Source organism: Phyllostomus discolor, chromosome 8, assembly GCF_004126475.2.
Source record: "Phyllostomus discolor isolate MPI-MPIP mPhyDis1 chromosome 8, mPhyDis1.pri.v3, whole genome shotgun sequence".
NCBI classification, from domain to species: domain Eukaryota; kingdom Metazoa; phylum Chordata; class Mammalia; order Chiroptera; family Phyllostomidae; genus Phyllostomus; species Phyllostomus discolor.
In genome coordinates, this window is record NC_040910.2 from 83037524 (window position 1) to 83057071 (window position 19548).

General features: G+C 46.4%; 1 protein-coding gene across 1 annotated transcript in view; it reads right to left on the reverse strand.

Annotated features, from left to right (window-relative positions):
• The window catches only part of ASIC2 (acid sensing ion channel subunit 2), a 924831-nt gene that overhangs the window by 903377 nt on the left and 1906 nt on the right, over positions 1-19548 (reverse strand). The gene's annotated exons all lie outside the window — the stretch shown is intronic.

Below are 19548 nucleotides of genomic sequence, written 5' to 3' on the forward strand. Positions count from 1 at the left end.
GTCCTTACAGTCTGGAAAGGAACCACAATGCCTGTTCACCAGGACAGCCACCTTGACCAGGTTCCTTGTGCTGTCCTCAAAGACGGATAATACAGGACAAAGCCTGGCGCCCAGTCAGCACACAGTCAGGGAAGGAGAGACAGGCCGGCAGGTGTGTCGGTGTGGCCGTGGTAGAGATGAGGCAGGAACAGCCAGCACAGCTGGGCCGTGAGCGCCAGGGAAGTTCAGAGGGCAGACTCTGCCTGAGTCCTGTGTTGAGATAGGATGAAGTTCAAGGTCAGCGAGGGACCTGACCACTTCTCCATGCCAGTTGGCATCATACAGCCTAGAAGCTAAGTCTGTTTGTGACAGTTCCAAAATTAATGAGGTCTGACCTCGGGCAGGAAGCCTCCCTTCCGGCCACTCCGATGGACGTACAGACCGCCTGTCATTCCTGACACAGGGCAGCTGAGTGCCGAGCTGCAATCCCTCTGATTCCCCGGATCCTCCCCCCAACACATACCTAGGCAGTACCTTCTGGGACACCTGTACTCCACACCCCTCACTCTGACAAAAACAACACCACCTTGAACAGAGAAGTCCGAATTTACTGGACAGCTCATTGCCAACCACATCACTGAGACACTGGCAACCAGAGAGTGGAGTTTAGACCCCACAGACAGGCTTGTCAGAGACCTGGAGACAAATGGAATACTGTGCCATAGATAAGCTCTTCCTGCTAGGGAATTTGGAAAATCCACTTTGAATAATTCCAGTAGCAGAACCTCACAACTTTTCCTGGTTCTGGCCAGCAAAGCCTCAGCCAACAACCAGCTATATATGGCTTGACTTCCCTAAGCCAAGAACTACATTCGTTTTCCGTGGCCAAATGGTCACACGCAGGCCTGCCCCTGGGTAACTGGAGCGCTGAGCAGGGACATGGCAGGCACAGATGATGCACTACAGGTAGAAAGTGGCTAAGGACCAGGGCTAATGCTAGCACCCCAGTGGGAGAGGACGCATCAGAATGCCCAGCACTGGGCTTTGCTTCCAACTCTCCAGGCTGCTATTCATCTTGCTAGCAGTTTTCAAACCTGGCTGAGCATTAGAGTTCACCTGGTGAGGTCTGGAAAAATCCTGATGCCCAGGCTTCAGTGCAGACATCTCAGAGGTAGGATCCAGACACCGGTAATTTCTAAAGTTCTCCAAGTAATTTCACTGTGCAGCCAACACTGAGAATCATAGGCTTAAATCTTCCCTTTACGGCTTGATTCGTTCTCTTAGGCCCCGATGAGTCTTTCACTGCCGGGGTACTATTTACATTCTACAGACAGCAATCCACCCCCAGAGACTTCAGCTCCACAAAGATGACTTAAAAGTAAGAGCTCCAATTAACATAAGACTCTTATTTTTTAAAATAATCATAACTAAAGCAAGTAGAAACCCTTATTTTTGCAACATCTTCCTTACCTAAATCATCTTCAACCAGGATACTGCTGAGCAGGATTTTTTTAAAAAAGTAAAATGTGATTGTGTCACCCAGAACCCTCAATACTCCCCACTATCTACAGCACTCAGTGTGTGGCCTCCCCTGGTGGCCTTCTCTCCTCTCCCTGGCTCTACCCAAGCACACACCCTGCATGCGCACCCTGGCACCACCTGTCCCGTAATTTCATTGGTACAGTTTCCTGGCCCTGTGATGCCCTTACCCGCCCCTTCCCTTTGTCAAAATTTTACTCCTTTTGAAGGTCTAGCTAAAATGCCACTCCAAATCCCCCCAGGTAGAATGAATCCCTCCCTCCTCTGCACTCCCTCCCTCCACCCCCATGCGCAGTACAGACACTTCCCTCCTGACAGTTCTAATTAAAAGTATGTTTACGGGGGAGGGAGATGGGTAAAAGAGGTGAAGGGGAATAAGAAGGACAAACTTCTAGTTATAAATAAGCCATGGGGATGTGGTGTACAACACAAGAAAGATAGTCAATATTAGTGTAATAACTTTGCACAGTGATAGGCGGTTAATGGACTTATCCTGATGATCACAGCATATCTGCATCCCTCTAAAAAATGAGATTCCCTCAGGGACAGGGGATGTGCCTTATCTATCCTGACCCAAAGTAGACCCTCGGGAATGCACAATGAATGAATGCTGGAACAGCAGGTTGAATTACCTTTGCATTGTGGATATACACTTGGCTCTCCACAACTGAGATCTTAGTAATCACATGCTGTTTGGTGGTGAGGTGATTTTCCAGCAAACAGTTTGAATTATATATTCCCAGGAAGGGAGTTTTCAATCCATCTAGTGAAATCATCATCACCCATGTTCTGTGTTAATCCTCTGGGCTCATTAGCGTGCCGGATAATTAGCGTCCCTAAGCAGGCAAGGCAAGGCCGAGAGCAGGTTCCATGGAAGAAATGCTGAGTTTGCTTGTGGACTATCAGGTGAGTGATGCCAGGTAAAAGAACCACAATGGCAAGGGCTCCCGGGGACAGTCATGCTTGTGTCCACTGGGCACCTCTCCCCTCCGGGAGCCACACCACACTCCATCATTGTGCACCCAAAAGTCCCTCTCTGCAGGCTCAAAGCCAGATCGCTGTTGAATTACCTAGTTGTCCAGGAAAATATAGACTGAAGGCAGGGGACTGTGACACTGCCCCAGTTGCCCCATAATGCTCTGCCCCCTCCGAGGGGGGCTTTCCTTCATGCACTGCCTAGAAAGGCAGAATAGGACAGTGAATGGGACCATGAACTTGGAGACCTTGGCAATTTCCTAAGTTCTTATGCCTCAGTCCTCATACACAGAATAAACTGGGAGAAGTAAAAGGACTCCCCTCATCACACTGTTGCGAGGATACAATGCATCATTGGGAGATGCTTTCAAGACTGCCTAGCACTCAGCGAATGCTCAGTAAATGTTTTGCTCCCATCATTTACCCAGGTAGTACAATTACACGGAATCCACATGGGAAACTTCCCTTCCTACCCCACCTCCTCTGCTCCCACTGAAGAGGATCTGCAGCATGAATTCCTAGAGATGGGTGCAAGACAGTGCAGGTATTAGGTAGGCCTCTTCTTGAGAAGGCTACAGGGAAATGAGGAGACACGAAGGGATGGGCCAAATAATGAGGATCCCTACAGTTGACACTTCGTGACCTGCCTTATGCTATGTGGTCAGTGTTATCGCAGCCCTGTTCCACAAACCCCAGTGCCTGTCAGCTCTGCCCAGCCAGAACCATGTCTGTAAGAGGAACATCTTCATCCCTGAATTCTGTGGGATCTGGAAAGAGTCTGTGGTTGCCTTGACTAGAGCTAAGTGGAGTCCCATTGACCTTTCCTCCCCGCTTATTCCTTGTCCACCTGGGAACTCATCATCCCCCAAAGCCCTACATGGCAATTATTACACCAACTCGATCCTCTGAAAACTGCTAAATAAAAGACAACAAGAATAAACATTTGTCCTTCCTTCATAGGAGCAACTGTGGTTGACCTCCAGCTGATGAAGGAACGTTCTTCTCTACTAAAGAACATCAACTAATAAATGTGGAGAGAATTACAGAATTGGGAAATCACTATTTTGCAACCTCTAATGAAACTGTCAGTTCAGGTTCAAATATTATGGTAAACAGAATACTTGCAGGGTACCATGGCATCTACCATGTCACAGATGATGGGAGATGATTTGATGATGGGAGATGACACAGTGGAAAGCCCCCACAGTTGCTACCTTAACCAAGTGATGTAAACTAGCATCTCTAAGAGTGGAACTACCACAGACTACGCCCTTCCTGCTATGATGCCATGTGAAACACACAGTTTAACTTATGGAGTCCTCTTGTCAAAAACATTAACCTGAATCTCATCAAGTTCTTAAACCTAACTCCCAGGTTATAAGAAATACAGGGGAAGGAGGAACAGGTTAAGTGAAACCACAAGTCAGTAATCAGACAGATTCATAGTGTGAATAATTGTATAGGACAACTGGTCTGTTTTCTTCCAACTGTCAATACAAAAAGAAGCATGAATAGCAGCATTATTCATGACTGCCAATGAAATGTCCATTAACTGATAAATGGATAAAATGTAGCATATCCATATAATGGAATATCATTTGGTAATAAAAAGGAATAAGGTGCTGATGCATGCCACAACATGGATTAATCTTCAAAACACCATGTTAAATTGTACACCTGAAACCTACATAATTTTATTAACCAATATCACTCCAATAAATTCAATAAAAAAGAAAAAAAAAACACTGTGCTAAACTAAAGATGTTCATCACAATGGACCATCAGGTGCATGACTACATTTGTCTGATATTCCAGAACAGGCAACTCTATAGATACAGTAGATCAGTGACTGGTGATTGCCAAGGGCTAGAACAATGGGGTTTCGAGGAATGGGGGTGGTGACGACTGCTAATGAGTACAAAGTTCAATTTGGGGTGATAAAAATGTTCTGAAACTCAGAATACTGTGAATGCACAAAGTCCTAACTCCACTGACTTTTACACTTTATAGGGGTAAATTATATAAGAATTGTACTTCAAAGCTATTTGTAAAAACTATGTGTTTGTGTGCGTGTGTGTGTGTTAGTCTGGGGAAAAGCTTTTTTTAAAAAAAGATTTTATTTATTTATTTTTAGAGAGAGGGGGAAGGAGGGAGAAAGAGAGGGAGAGAAGCACCAGTGTGTGGTTGCCTCCCGAGTGTCCCCCTACTGGGAACCTGACCTGCACCCCAGGCATGTGCCCTGACTGGGAATCGAACCAGCGACCCTTTGGTTCCCAAGCTGATGCTCAATCCACTGACCAACACCAGCCAGGGGACTGGGGGAAAGCTTTTTGACTAAAAGTACAGAACCAAATGCAACACACGAATATTGATTGTATCTCGAATGGGTCCCGAATGTTTAAAACTAAAAAGCCATAGAACTGAGTAAATTTGAGTAAGAGTGGAAGGCAGCCTGGTAGCAGCCAGAGTACCCCTAAGGAGGGCGGCAAGCTGAGGACCGGCCCCCTGTGAGGAAGCATCCAAGAAGAGCGGTAGTCTGGGTGGGAAGGCAGGAAGAGGGTTGCCATTCATGGAGCAAATAAGTGAGTAAGATAACGGGTGGCAGCTTTCCTACCGCTGGAGAAAGGAGGGACCGGTATGGATGAGGACAGACCTGGAGTGAATCCTGGGGTGTTCAACTGGAACTGGAGGTGTCAGTGTGAAAACTCGGTTTACAATGGAGGTGTAAATACCCTCACTCTGCCCACGGAGCAGGGCCAAGAGCAGCAGCACCGTGGTAGCAATGAGCACACCCAAACCCACATCTTCTAAACAGCATCACCCACCGAAAGGTGCCAGGGCTCACTAGAAAAGGTGACTCATTACAGGACTGAGGGCAGAAAAGAAAAAGATGAACCTGCAACATCTAGCTGGGCCAGAAATGTTTTAAGTGCTCTAAAGCTGCAGGGAAGTGCCGAAAAGGACACAGAGTCAGCTAGAAGGAACCCCCAGATATGGGGAAATTGGAGTTTTGACATAAAGAATGATTTTAACAGTTTATAACTCACTGAATAAAAAAAGAAATCTGAACCTACAGTGATACAAATAAATAAACAAAAGGCAAGAGGAGAAAGCTCTTCTGTATTGTTGAAAGCCAACTAATAAATGTAGACGGAATGATGGAATTAGAAAAATCACCATTTGGCAAGCATTACTCTAATAACTCAGGCAAGAAAAACCACTGGCTAATAAAACTACAGGGTGAAAGAGAGATGGGAAATGGGTTTTACATAGTCCCAAAGTGTCTCCCTAGAAGATAGCATATTAATCGAGTGATAAAAGCTAACACTCTAAGTATTGGGACAAACAGACATCATCATGTGCCTCCAGACAGGATGCAATGAGAAGAACCCTGCATCGGCTCTGCAAAATTTGGCCAAACACTCATTATCTGGCTCTGATCAAGACGGGACATCAGACAAACCCAAACTGAAAATCATTCTGCCAAATGGCCACCTTGAATTATAAAAAATGTCAGGGTCATAAAGTCAGGGAGAAACTGAGAAGCAGTTCCAGAGTCAAGGCACCAAAGAAGACGAGGCAACTGAGTGATCCAGGATGTGGTCCTTTGGCAGAAAAGGACATCACTGGGACCATGGGAGAAAGGATACACAGGAAGTCTCTACACTAGTCTTGGAACATTTATATCTTTGAAATTATTTCAAAGGAGGAAAATACATAAGTATCTCCTTTTGGAAACTGCTGGAGCCTCCCCTGTGTCGCCTCTGGACTGTGTGTAAAGAGGCTTTGGTTGTTTGGTATAATCTGTTCACTGTACAGCCTCTCCACTAGGCTACGAGCTCCTTGAATTCTTCCACTGGGCCTTATTCGTTTCCATTTCCAGAGCCCAGCACAACGCCAAAACATAGAAAGCGCTCACTGGATGTGTATTGAATCAATGTGCTGGGCCTGGCTGGCACCTCCCTGCACATGCTGGCTGTTGGTAAATTCCTCTAAATATTAAGCTGAAATTTGCTTCTCTGCAAACCAGAGAACATCTGTCTGCCCTGCAGCAATGAGCTGTGAGTCCTGGAACAGTGTCCTGCTTCCAGCAGCACAGAGCCTGAGATCACAGGCTCTAAGGAACAGCACTCGGGCCTCGCTGCTTCGGGGAGAACAATGGCCCCTGTTTGTTTAATCCCAGCCCATTGTGGCAGCCTTGACTGTACAGTGCTCACTTGTGATTCATGTGAGTGTCACTTGAGCTCCCAGAGGTTTGCAGCCATAATTCAACATTTGTTAATAGCCACTTAAAATGTCCCTGAAATAGCTAAAAGGCCCAGGGGATAGAAGGTATTCTGCTAAGAAATCATTCCAGGGAGGCAGAAGCAGCCTTGGCCCAAACTTTAGAAGACACTGTTACTTCCAGTTCATGGAGATATTTCTGTCTCATTGGCTGCCTTCTTATATTCCATGACGAGAGGGGAGACATCCCTCAGGGCTGCCATGGAGAAAGTGGGACCTACAATTCTCTACATTTTCGTGGCGGACATGCTAGAACCCCTTCCTAGTTGCTCCTGTGCAGAAATAGCTCCCGCAATCACTGGGTCCAGTGTGGGGGAGAAAACCCAAGAGAACACAGTCCGGAGGATTCCAAGAGAAAGCCCCCCACTCAAAGAACAGAAAGGAGGAAACAGAAAACACAACTATTGGATTGGAAGCTCAAAAGTTTATGCACAGGTAGAGATGCCAAGAGGCAGAAGGGTAAGAGATTCATGTAGGTTGAGGTTCACTGTGCTACACAGTCTACAAATTATGTAATTCTCCCAAAATCAAATTACATAAATTGTCCAAGGTCATCCAACCAGTATAAGAGTGTAGGATTTAAATAGAAATAGTCTCACTCCGGAGCCTGTTCTACTCTTAACCATTGCCCTGCACTGCCACCTGCAAATCTGCCAGAGCACATGTGGACTGAATGTTCAAATTCAAGTCACTGAGTCAAGGGCAGAAGTTCAAGCCCCCAATGCTAAGCCCTCACATCTGGTTCTTTAAACACATCTGTTTCTCCTAAAGTTATTTCTGCCATCCAGAGTTGGATTTAAAGTGGGGAAGTGTACACAGAAAGAGTGAGCAGGAAAGAATTACATGCACAGCTGAAAACTAACAACCATTTGCTAATGTCAGACCCCCTGACCCCCTCAGTTGGCAACTTGGAGAGATATCAAGTGTTACCTTGGCAAGAAGAGACTTCTGCATCTACTCGACTTTCCTGAAAGCTGTGCTGTGGGATTGTGTAGCCCTTCTACCTGTGCACTGCTGAGCCAAGACGCTGGTGGGGAGAGAGCAAAGGATCACATGCAAATCTGTGGAGCTGGGAGGCCAGGAGAATCAAGGCATATGTCCAGCTCCTGGCCATGTGGTGCTTGCGATAGGCAGACAGCATGGTGGCAGGATCCAAAGTATACCTTCCTCTTAAAAGGGAAAGGTGAATTCACAAAACTGATGCGCAGAGCCCAGGCTGTGCAACCAGTGAAACCAACTCACTCAAGATGCGTGGCATAAGCCCAGAAACCACCGATCAAAGCAAAAGGTCTGGAGTGGGCCACCTCCCAGAACCAGTCTTTTGATGGAATCTGGGCAGGTAGGAATTATAGCTGGAAGGTCTTGTTCTGAACATTTGGAATATTCAATTGTAGCATAAACCCCCTCAGCTGGCCTTGAACCACAGAAAGCCAGCTGCCTATGCCTCCTCTCTTAGTGTACCTGCCCAAGGCAAGGGATGCAAGTTAGAGCTAGAGGGCTGCATGGACAGCAGAGCACGGCAGCTTCAAGCTAAGGCCTCCTCTGTACCCCACTCTCCAGCTCTGGGGTCAGCTCCGGTAGCTGCCGGGCCTGGTTCCTACGGAAGGATACAAATAAATTGAGGGATCTTTGGCCTCGACTTCAACTATTTTGAGCTAAAGAATTGCTGATGAATGGCCTGAATTCACTCAGCTCAGCCCTGCATAAATAAGCTTGATGTCTTCACAGAGGACCCCCCCAAGGGAAATTGAAAGGCATGAATTCTAATCCCCAATGGTGCCACTTTGTTACTGAGAGACCTTGTGCCAGTAACTAAACCTCTCTAGGCCTTAATTATGTTCAACTGTGAAACAGATACATTGTTACCTTTTCCACTGTCAGAATTGTTGTGAGGGTCAAATAACATCTTATAATAAAAGCATCAAGGATCTGGAACCAGAGTACCTGGTTCAAATCCCACTCCCACCAATTCTTAGTGAAGTGACTTTAGGTCCATTGTTTAACCCTCCTGAGACTCAATTTTCTCCATACAAAAAGCAAAGCTACAAATATTATATATTTCATAAGGCTGCTGTGATGCCTGGATTTTTCCCTATGAAGTGCTTAATTTAGAACAGCACCCAGGACATAGTATGTGCTCAGAAAATGCTAACAATGACTAGCAGCTTTGTAAATTACACAGTGCTGGTCAAATGGAAGGAATTCTATTTTTGTCATGGCCTGGGTGTCGACCGCAGCGTGCCGCCAACAGGAATGCAGGGGCTGGGTGCCTGGCTCGATGGCCCCTCATTGCCCTGAGTATTCAGGATTTGCTGATGTCAGTATGGATTTCCAAAAAGTCCTTTTGCTTTTGGATGCCCTGTCACTATGTTTTATCGCCATCTTACTACTAATAAAAAGAACAGCAACAGAAGAGCTGACACTCTCGTCCAAAGTTAAAAGTTTCACTTACATTATTTCATTCAATTGCTAACAAAAAAAATCCTATGAAGTAAGTGCCAGTATGATTATTATTTAATAGGTGAGAAAGCTAATGCCTGCAGGGGTTAAGTAAATTGCACAAGGTCACTACTAAGATGTGTTTTTCACCCGTAAAGCACTTCACTTCTGACACCAAATGGGTGGGTGTCCCCCTCCCACCAGGCAACGCTGACACTGCCCAGCATCAGTGCAGACTCTGTGGGTTAAGGGCTCAGTCCCGCAGGACGGGCCCCCACTTCAAGTGCCAAGCACAGCTCCAGGCCACCTGTTCTTCTGACCAACTGGCTATAAGTCAGGGATTCGCATGATCCCCTCCTCAGGTTCAACAGATTGCTGGAATGGCTCACAGAACTCAGAAAAGGTTTGCTCCCTATTGCTGCTTTAGTATAAAGGATATAACTCAGTAACAGCCAAACGGAGGAGATGCATCGGGCAAGGTGTGAGGAAAGGGGCACAGCTGCCGTGCCCTCTCCCAGCACTTCCCTGTGTCCACCAGCCCAGAGGCTCTCCAAACCCCTTCACTCAGAGGTTTTTATGGAGGTTCCATTACACAGGCAGCACAGATTAAATCACTGGCCACTGGTGGTTAACTCACTCTGCAGCCCCTCTCTCCTCCCTGGCGGTCTGGGGGTGGGGCTGAAAGTTCTATCCCTCTAATCACATGGTTGATTCCTTAGGCAACGAGTCCCCACCCCGAAGCAACCGAGGGGCCCATCAAGAGTCGCCTCCCTAGCATAAACTCTGGTACACTGAAACAAGCTTATTAAGAATAACAAAATATGCTCCTCTCACCCCAGTCCCTCTCGAAATTCCACTAGTTTTTGAAAGCTCCTGTGCTAGGAACTTGGGATGAAGACCAAATGTAGATCTCTTATTATATCACATCATCAGTCACACATGCCTGGAACCTCTATGTGTCTTTCCTAAATTCCATGATTGAACCATGAGGCTAAAATGTCTCAGGTGCCAGAACCCCTTCGTCCCTCTAACACTCGCCACGTCCCCTGGTGCTCCTGGGCAGGCTTTCTCCCTTCTCCCCACCAGGGGAGCCTCCCTCCCAGCCCTATGCTGGACCTGTCTCTAGCCCCTTGTACCCCAGAGTTGCACTCATCTGTGTACCTCTCAGTCCCCCCACTTTCTGCCCTCACGTGGAACCAGGCCAGGCCCAACCACATCCAAGATTTGCTCTCTAGGATGACATCTAGCACCCAGAGCTTTATGACAAATTCCTCTGGGAACTGCCTTTCAAAGAGATGTACATACACAGTTTGAGAGGCCAGGACACTGAATGGCCCCACTCGAATCCCTGGCTACCAGCACCCAGACACTTCCTGCACTCTCTCTGAATATCAGCTCTTTTTTCTCCAAGGGTTCTCCCCCAGCACTATTCTTATTCTTATTAAACACAGAGCCTTAAGGCTACGCAGTATTGGGAAATGGGGTGTTTCTGCAGGCTGCAGGTGCTGCTGGCTTACACCTATTATCAATTCTTTCTAATGCCATCTGCCTATGGCCCTCACCTCGGACACCAAGTATCTGTTCAGGAAAGAAAGAAATCAAAGGTGCTCAGCGTTGGAGGTAGCTTCGGAGGTCATTAAATCCTGCCCGTTACCTGACACCGATCCACCTCGACAGCACTACCAATAAGCAATTGCACAGCCCCAGCTAGAGCTGACGACAGGACACAGGTACTCTACACTCCCAGGGCAGCTGCTGTCCACCTCTCTGAACACCTGCCCACACGTTGGTGCGAGTGCTGCCCTCTGGCCTCGCACAGAGAAAGCCTTATTCCTCTTCCCTGTGACTGCCTGCTAAGTGTGTGAAGACGGCCGTCATTTGGCTGGGAGTCACCCCCTCCCCTTTTTCAGGCTAAACAGCCTCAGTGCTACCCTACTCTCCTCATCACTCACGGTTTCTGTGACATATGAGGACCATCACCCCTGGTCAACTGTACATTTCTCACTGCCTCCTGCTTTATAAATGGGCCCAAGCCACTGCCAACATCAAAGCCAGCCTCGTCCTCCTTGTGGCTTGAAGCCAGATCAACGTACATTCAGGAAACAATGGCAGTGAAGGCTGGTGGGGGTTGGAAAAAGAAGTTCTCAGAGAGAGAAGAACTGGGAAATGATGAGAATGCAGGCGTTGGCAAAGGTGTGAGCTCGGATATGAGCAGCTCAGGGGGTACAACACCTGGAAGAGTGAGGCTAGCTCAGCTCTTAAGGCTTGGGCAACTCTGGAAAGGGTTTTCCTTGCGCAAAAATCACAAGCCGGCTGTGCCGAGAGTAGTGATTCCTAATCGAGGAGATGCTCACTTGAATTATGAAAAATCTCCCTTGAAAACAGTTACATGTCCCAGATCTAAAAAGCCCCAGGTTTAAAAGACTTTGGAAATGGGTATTTCCTTCTTTCTAAACCAGACATAGGTCAACATGCCTAGGCGATTCTCTGTGTTACTAAACAGATGAGAAGTTAAAACTAATTGCTACACAGGTTGAGTTCCCCAGCTGAGCCAGAGATGGGGCTTCTTGTCCAGGTGAGTTACTGAGGGAATGACACAGGGAAAAGCCTGGAAGGAAACGAGACATGCAGGCTGGGGCAGGAGAAGAGGTGAGCCGAGCTGTGGCTTCAGGAGAACTTCTAGCTCAGCCTGACCCCTTTCTAGAAGCTCTGGGATGTAAACAGCACCACAGTTTGTTTGGTCCTGAGGCAAGATGAGTGGCATTTTGTACTCCTATGTCAGTAGGTCACTGGCTTCCCCCAGGCAACAGGGAGGGGCGTAACTTCCTGGGAACCTCAGAAGAGACAGCCCCAGTCAACTAAGGGCACACTCCTGCTCTCAATGCAGATACGAGAGGTCAGGGGCTGCACCCCAACAGCAGTACAGGGGACCTGGGCGGCACATTAACAGCATCTTCCATAGATGCCCTTGCTAATTTATGCATGAACCCCATGTGCAACCGCAGGATCAGTGTGATGGAAACACTTGGTCAGACCGATGAGATACAGCCAGACCCACAGTGGCCTATGGATGGGTTTTGACAGTAGGTGTCTGTGCATCCCTCATCTCACCTCAGGCCCCGAGCTCCGCTGTGTTGGTGTGTTTCTGCTGCCACTGTACCACTCTATGGAAATAACGCAAACAGACCTCCAAAGTGGGTAAGTACATCAGGGTGCAAAACAACATCAACTCTCTCCCCCCAAATATAAATTAAGTTGGAGTCGCAGCAAACAAATGTGGAGTCAGAAAATAAATTTTAATTATGTTCTATGACATTAGAGTCCTACAGGTTGGTGAGTCCTTGGGAATCACCAGTTCAACTCCCTCATTTTACAGATGAGGAAACTGAGGCCCATAGAGACTAATAACCTTGCCCAAGGTTGTACAACTCAGTCAACAGAAGTCATTAAGTTCAGGCAAGTATATTCCTTCTGTGTTTCATGCTTTATGTCTTCCAAGTATAAATTTCCATGGCCACTGAGAATCAACAGAGAATGCACCTGAGGCATGAGACAATAAGTGCTGGGAGATGGAAAGATGCTTTAGAACCCAAAGGATAACACTTTTCAGGATGCTGTTCCCAAATAAGCAGGCTTCTATTGCAGCTTTCAGATTCATCAAATAACAAACATGTATTTCTGAGCACTGGAGGCACCCACTACCCAATAACCACTAAGCTCAGTCTGTATGAACTGGTTTTAAGTCCACTGCATGGGAGAAATGGAATTTCAAACTTGCAGGGATGATGCAGGCCATTAGTTTCACATTGACATAGATCATGGGTCAAATGGTCCTGCTGGTCAAGTTTGATATTTCAGCCCCGTTCCATCAATCATAGACACTCAGATGAAAAAGAAAAAGTATGCAGCACACTTCCAGATAGCTCTAGACCCAGGTGGTCTGTTTTTGTTCTGATGGAGAGAATGGAACACTTGGCACTTTGAAACATGAACTGCTCTATAGAGCAACATCTCTGACAGCAATCTTAATGCTAACAGCTACCAGTTCAGTCTTTGAGGGACTCATTTCAATGGGATCTCTTTCTACAAAAATCAGCAGCTAACTAGGATTCACTGAACACACAATTTTCTTGAACTCATCTCTTCATTAAAGGAAAGACTTCCTATAAAAAGAGTAAAGGGAACCACCGTAGAAAGGGGGAGAGGGACTAGTTCCAATTCAGTAAAGCCCCCAGGGGCCTCCTTTCATCAGCAGTTCTATGGGTCTAAGAAGTCCTCAGGATGGAGGCACAGACATACAGACTCACCACACTAGCAACTGGGCATTAGTTCAGTGGACTGGGCAGTAGCTTCAGCTTTACTTTGCAAATAGATGGCATGGGTCATTATGATAGTTAGCTCCCAGTCAACTATCAGCTGCCCTGCCCCTTTATCCCACCAGAGAGGATTCAGCACATCCCGAAAGCTTTACTTCCACAGAGCTCTGCAAACTAGAAAATTCCCAACCAAAGGCTGTCACCATGGCAAACTAGTCACCCAAGTTGGCAGAGGCCATCTCTCCAAAGATGTGGCAAACACTCACAAAACTTTGAAGCATCTTAAGGAATATGAATGATTATCTAATTTGCATTAGGTAGCATTTAGATTACTTTGACACAAAACTAGAGACTTGTATCAGAGGTTGGGGAGAGCCAGAGGCTACAGGCGGAGGCTGAGGCATGCAGTGTTTGTTGATGGTCATGTGAGGAGGATCACAACTGGTCCTCAACCAGGACCGAGGTCAGGCCTCACTCAGGAGGTCTAATGTGGTGTCCACAAACACACCTCTGGTTTATCCTGGCAAACATCCAACAGACAATGGGCTTCAAGTAAATGCACAGATGAACTGTCAATACAGCAAAGTCACTGGTGTTCAGCTGTGAACCTAAAACCCAAGGAGGCTAAGCCAAGAGAGGGATCTCACAAGTTATCCCTGGGTGCTTCTGGCAGACAAAATAAAACATACCCCACAAAGAGGGTAGGAGGTCAGACCCATTTAGACATATCTTTGGATTTTATCTGTCCTCTGATTTGACCTCTGAGGAAATCTCTAACACCCAGGAGACCAAGAAGAGAGCAAGCGGACTCTGACTTGGTGTGTACTGTGTGTCAGACATGGTGCCAGATGTGCAGGTGGGATCACAGACAGAGGGATACACACACATACACACATTACCTGATGGAATGGAGCTACTCCCAAAATGCCAAAATAACACATGTAGTGATGTTATTATGGGCAATTTTTCTTCCTTCTCTATTCTTTCTCACACTTCAAGTTTTCTCCACTAAGCATGGAGTGTTTCCATAATCAGAAAGTGTATTATTAAAATAATAGCAATAATGGGACAAGTCACCTCAATGAAAGTAGAACCCAGGCACCTATCCTGAAGAGGAAGGCTAAAAAATGGCTACTTCACTTTATTCCACCTATTAAGTCACATGACATTAAAAAAACTTTAAGCCCACTTAGCATACTCTAAAGACACATTTTAAAAGCTTACCATGTGCTAAATAGTTCTAAGTCCTAAGAATAAAAAGTGAGTCAAGACATCATGTCTTACAGGAAGAAGAGACAGATACAGGCAATGCATAAAAATTATCAGTGGTTAGAGAATTCAAGTATTAAATTAAATTATCTCCGAAGTCCCCTTTAGCCTAAACACTTCATGATTCTATTGCAAGGAAAAGCATCACCACTGCTCTAACAGAGGAATAAGCCAAAATGCTATTTGGAAGACAGAGAAGGAAGAGATTAGTTTAGATTATGGTCATGGGGAGACAGATCAGCAGCAGTTTCCTAGAGAAAACTACGGGGACACTGGAGCTGGGTTTTAAAAGATGAGTAGGATTTAAATAAATAGACATGGAGAGAGAGGTACAAAAGGTAAAAAAATATAAATAAAAGAAGAAAAGTAAGGAAGAAAGGACCATGCAAAGAATTCTGGGTCAGTTCGGGAAACAGCAAGTAACTATTTAATTGATAAGCCTTTACTAGAGATTCACATCCCTGTATTTGCCATGATGTTTGCAGAGAATGTGCTCGGTGAGACAAGACTCCTGCTCTCGACTAGCCCGCCATCTGGAGCGGGTGGGAAATGGGCTGTGAGCTCTCTGATGGCAAGAATCTGGTCTGTCTTTATCGCTGCTGCAGAGCACTTGCTCTATCTCATTGACAAGGGAATGGAGATGCATGCGTTGACATGACACACTGTGATAAAAGCCGTATACCTGTTCCATAGGTCACTCAGCTCCCATCAGGGGTTGGGCATGAGTTTCCTGGGTTGAGTTTAGGAACACTGGCTGGAACATGGAAGCCAAAATGGTAGGTAAGGAGAGGACGTTTAGGCAGCAGAACTGATGTGAATGAAAAGTACTGGGAGAAGTGAAAGTTTAACATATTAGGAAAATCACAAATCCCACAAACACAGAAGATGCCTGCGCTCTGAAGCTGTTGCTGAGTCACAGCATGGAAGAGTGGGAAGAGCACTGGATTGCAGTCAAGAAAGCCGGAGTCAAGTGCAGGCTCAGTCAGTATTCCTGTGGGACACTAAGCAAAGCAGGGGGCCTGCCCTGTAGTTGGCTTCTACCACACACTAGAACGTGACATACTTCCCCTCCCTGGATCAGTACTACAACTCTAAGTGGTAGGTATTATTTCTCCGGTTTTAGAAATGGGGAAAGTGAGGTTAAGAAACTTGCCCAAGATTTCAGAGCAAATATGGGACACAGTTGTAATTCCAGCTCACATCTCTGCCGAAAGTCCAGATTTTTCACACACACAGCTCCTCATGTAATAAGAAGTAATTTCAAGCTAGCAATGGAGTCACCAGCCATGTGCAAGAATACCCAATGCATGTGCTTCCTAAACCTTTCTTCCATGTCTCCGCACTGCTATGAGACATTGATTAAAAAAATATCCATAGAAGTGCCTCTAACAAGATCTCAGTGGAGAAATCTTTCTTTCAATAAGAAAAGAAATGCTTTTCCTAATAAATCTCAATTTTAAAGTACAAATACACCATGTTTTTCAGATTATAAGACCTACTCCCCCCCAAACTTGATAGGAATAATAGCTGTTAATGTTGCTGTTGAGTTCTGTTTACATAGGTGAAATATTATTTTATTTATGTTATTAAATATTTTATCACATTTTTTGCTTCAAAAATTTTTCCCCTATTTTCCTGCTCTAAAACCTAGGTGCGTCTTATGGTCCGAAAAATATGGCACACAACTATGGAAATAAGGTTAAACATGCCAACTGATGGGTCATTTGCATTCCTGAATGTGAAGGCAGGTAAGTCCCAAAGTGTCAGCAGAGAAGCAACATAAAATAGTCATGTGCTAGTCACCAACAGTGGGGATGCCACCTGTCAGCACTGATTAGCTACTGAGCTCAGCTGTGACCTCCGTGCTAAGCAACCCCATCTCAATAAGACTGGGCTTTATCACGGGCTCAAAAAAAAAAAAAGCAGCAGTTGCCTCTCCTTTCCTGGTTTATGTGGATGGCATTACTCACCAACCGATCCTATGGTGGACTGCAAACAGGGCAAGCAGGCTGGAAAATCACCTCCTACTAATATTGATAATGACCTGCCTTACAGCTGTCATGAGGTATGAAAGAACTTTCACATATATTGCCTCACATGGTTCCTCCTTCCAACAGCCCTGTGAGTTAGAAAATCACATATTACTGTGACATGTCACAGGGCCTAGAGAGGGCGCAAATTATGACCAGGAAATAAACCAGAAAAAGATGGAGGTGGGATTGTCTTCCTGCTCCTAATCTTAATCTCAGATCATCCAACATGGCCAGAGAACCCCCCTCCCTGAACCCAGCCCTCTTAGCCTTCTCCACTTCCTTCCACTCTGGGCCAGTGGGGGAATCTCTACTGCATGGACACTAAGGAATCAAAGCCCTCTTCTGCTTTCCCAGGAAGGAAAAGCACGCACCTAACTGAAGTCAGATGGTCTCAGATTCGGGCTAACAGCGAACCTGCCTGAGATGGAGCACACCTGTTTACAGGGCAGTTGGAATTCCACACCTGGCTTCCCGGAGAATTTTAACCTCCACAAACAGCCTTTCTCTCTGCTAAAATCATGGCTCGTTCACAAATTAAAGAGTATTACGCACTTCATTGCACACCAGCTAAGAACTTGGAATAAGAAAGCTTATGTGAAAGTATTAGCCCTGGAGATGGCATTAGATATGCTCCATAGGAAAAACAAACAAACAAACAGAAAAAGTAACCCACCTGTGACATCCCCTCCCCTATACTTAACTTCTATAATAAGTCAGCCACAGTACTTAGAGATAGAAGCCATCCAGCTTAGTAAATAAGTCAAGTGGAGAGGGATGTGCAGCAAAGGGAATGAAAGACAGAGAGGCCAGTGAATCCACTTCTCCAACTACCTGCAGGGCTCTCTGCTCCCTTCTGGTGTGGAGCCCAAGAAAAAGCACACCTATCCCCCAGGCCAAAAGGGACAGGAAGACCAGGGGGAATGGGAAGGATTACCCCTCACTGCAAAGTCTTGGAACAAACTTGGCATCATGTTCCCTCTTGCGGAGGGGCTCAATATCGCTGCTCACTGTGATCAACGAGTGAAAAAGACCAGCCTCCCATGTGAGGGCTCTTCCAGGTTTTCTTAAGTGTGTGCCTTCTTTGACCCTCCCTGAACAACTTGAAGATCCAGCCCTGAAGCTCGTGCCCTTTTCAGGCCTGGGGGAGTTCAGGCATTGAGGGTCAGTCCAAAAAGGGACTTGGTGAGGATGGCAGATAATGACATTTCACTTACTGAGTAATAAACCTCACCCACAGGCAACTTCACTATTTGAGAGACATTGTGGAGAGGTCAAGGCTCAGGTAAGGCTTTAAAAGCTCATCTTTAGCCTCTTGGGACCCCAGCAACTCAAATGATGGATCAAATGCAGCCAGAGGTCGAAGAACCTTTACTTTGTCAAATTGGAATTTGGTCATGAATTGAGAGGAAGCCATTGGTTGAACATGTGGTTATGCAAATGCTTGAGAACTCTGTCCAGGGTCTGCCACTGACTGTAGTATTTCTCTGTACCACCCTCTCTCTGTGTTGCATGTGGGTTTAGGCAGACAGAGGAACAGCTGAGTACATTTCAAGCTGCATGGTGCAGTGGTGAAGCTGAGCGTTGCTACGGCACTAGAAAGAATGGGCTGGAATACAGGGATGGTTGCAGCCTCCAGAATGAGGCATTTTTCCCATCTCTCCCCAAACCAACTAATACATCATTTGTGCATGACGTGTTTTAGGATCCTGCCTGCTTTATTTAGAAGGGCTTTCAGTACTACTGGTCCTGTCTCCCAGCTCAGACTCACTTCTTTAGTACACACTACTACTGATTTTGCTGTGCTTCCCCGCCCCCACTATGTTTAAAGCAGATACTACAAAACAGCTCCACCAGGAAACAGAGCTCTAAAGGATGTGAGGTGCTGTGCCCCCTGGTACTCTGAGCTTTTCCAGAATCACAGACAGCCAACTGCAAGCATAGAGCCTGTGGGCAGAGACTGGTTGTAGCATTTAAAAAAACTCAAATCAAAAGGCCGGTAAGCAGTGAATCTGAGAACAGATGGAGAATGGGTGCACCATAGGAAAGGTAGGCTATGTCTTCATTTAGGCAGAAGGCTCCAGTCTATTGCTGATGACAGTCTCTTTGCAACTGCTGAACCTGCCATCCCGAACTTACAATTACAATTTGGCTCAAGGTTCTGAGACTCCAAAGCTCTTGATTTTCCCTAAGGCAGCAACAGGAGAAGCAGCCACACTGGGGCTTCTGGAGGGTCCCACAGACCCTGATGCCCCAGGCTTGCCTAGAAGCAAGGAGTTGTCTGCAGCTGCAGTCTGACCTGTTATGCCAAGTTGTGCCTAGCGACCCACTAACTGGGCACACAGAGGACCCTGGCAGCAACACCTCCCCACTCCTTTCTCTCTTTGCCCCTTCAGGAAGCCCCAGCCTGAATGTGAGCCACATCCCCTCAGCTCTGCCTCTTTACTCAGCTCCACACTCCTTCTCCAGGCTTCCCCATCCCACAGTGGCTCACCCCTCCCCACACCACTCCTCTCGCATCCACATTGTTAAGCAGTTGTACGTACAGAAAACTGAGCCTTTCAATTTCAAGCTGGAGCTCCCAGACAAACCAGCCTGGACCCCTTCAACCTCACAGCCATGTCATTGACCATCCTACACACGGGCCTCCACCTGGAACCTCCTCTTTGGCCCAAGCGCCCTGCACATCTCTTTGCTTCCAACATGCCACAAGGCCC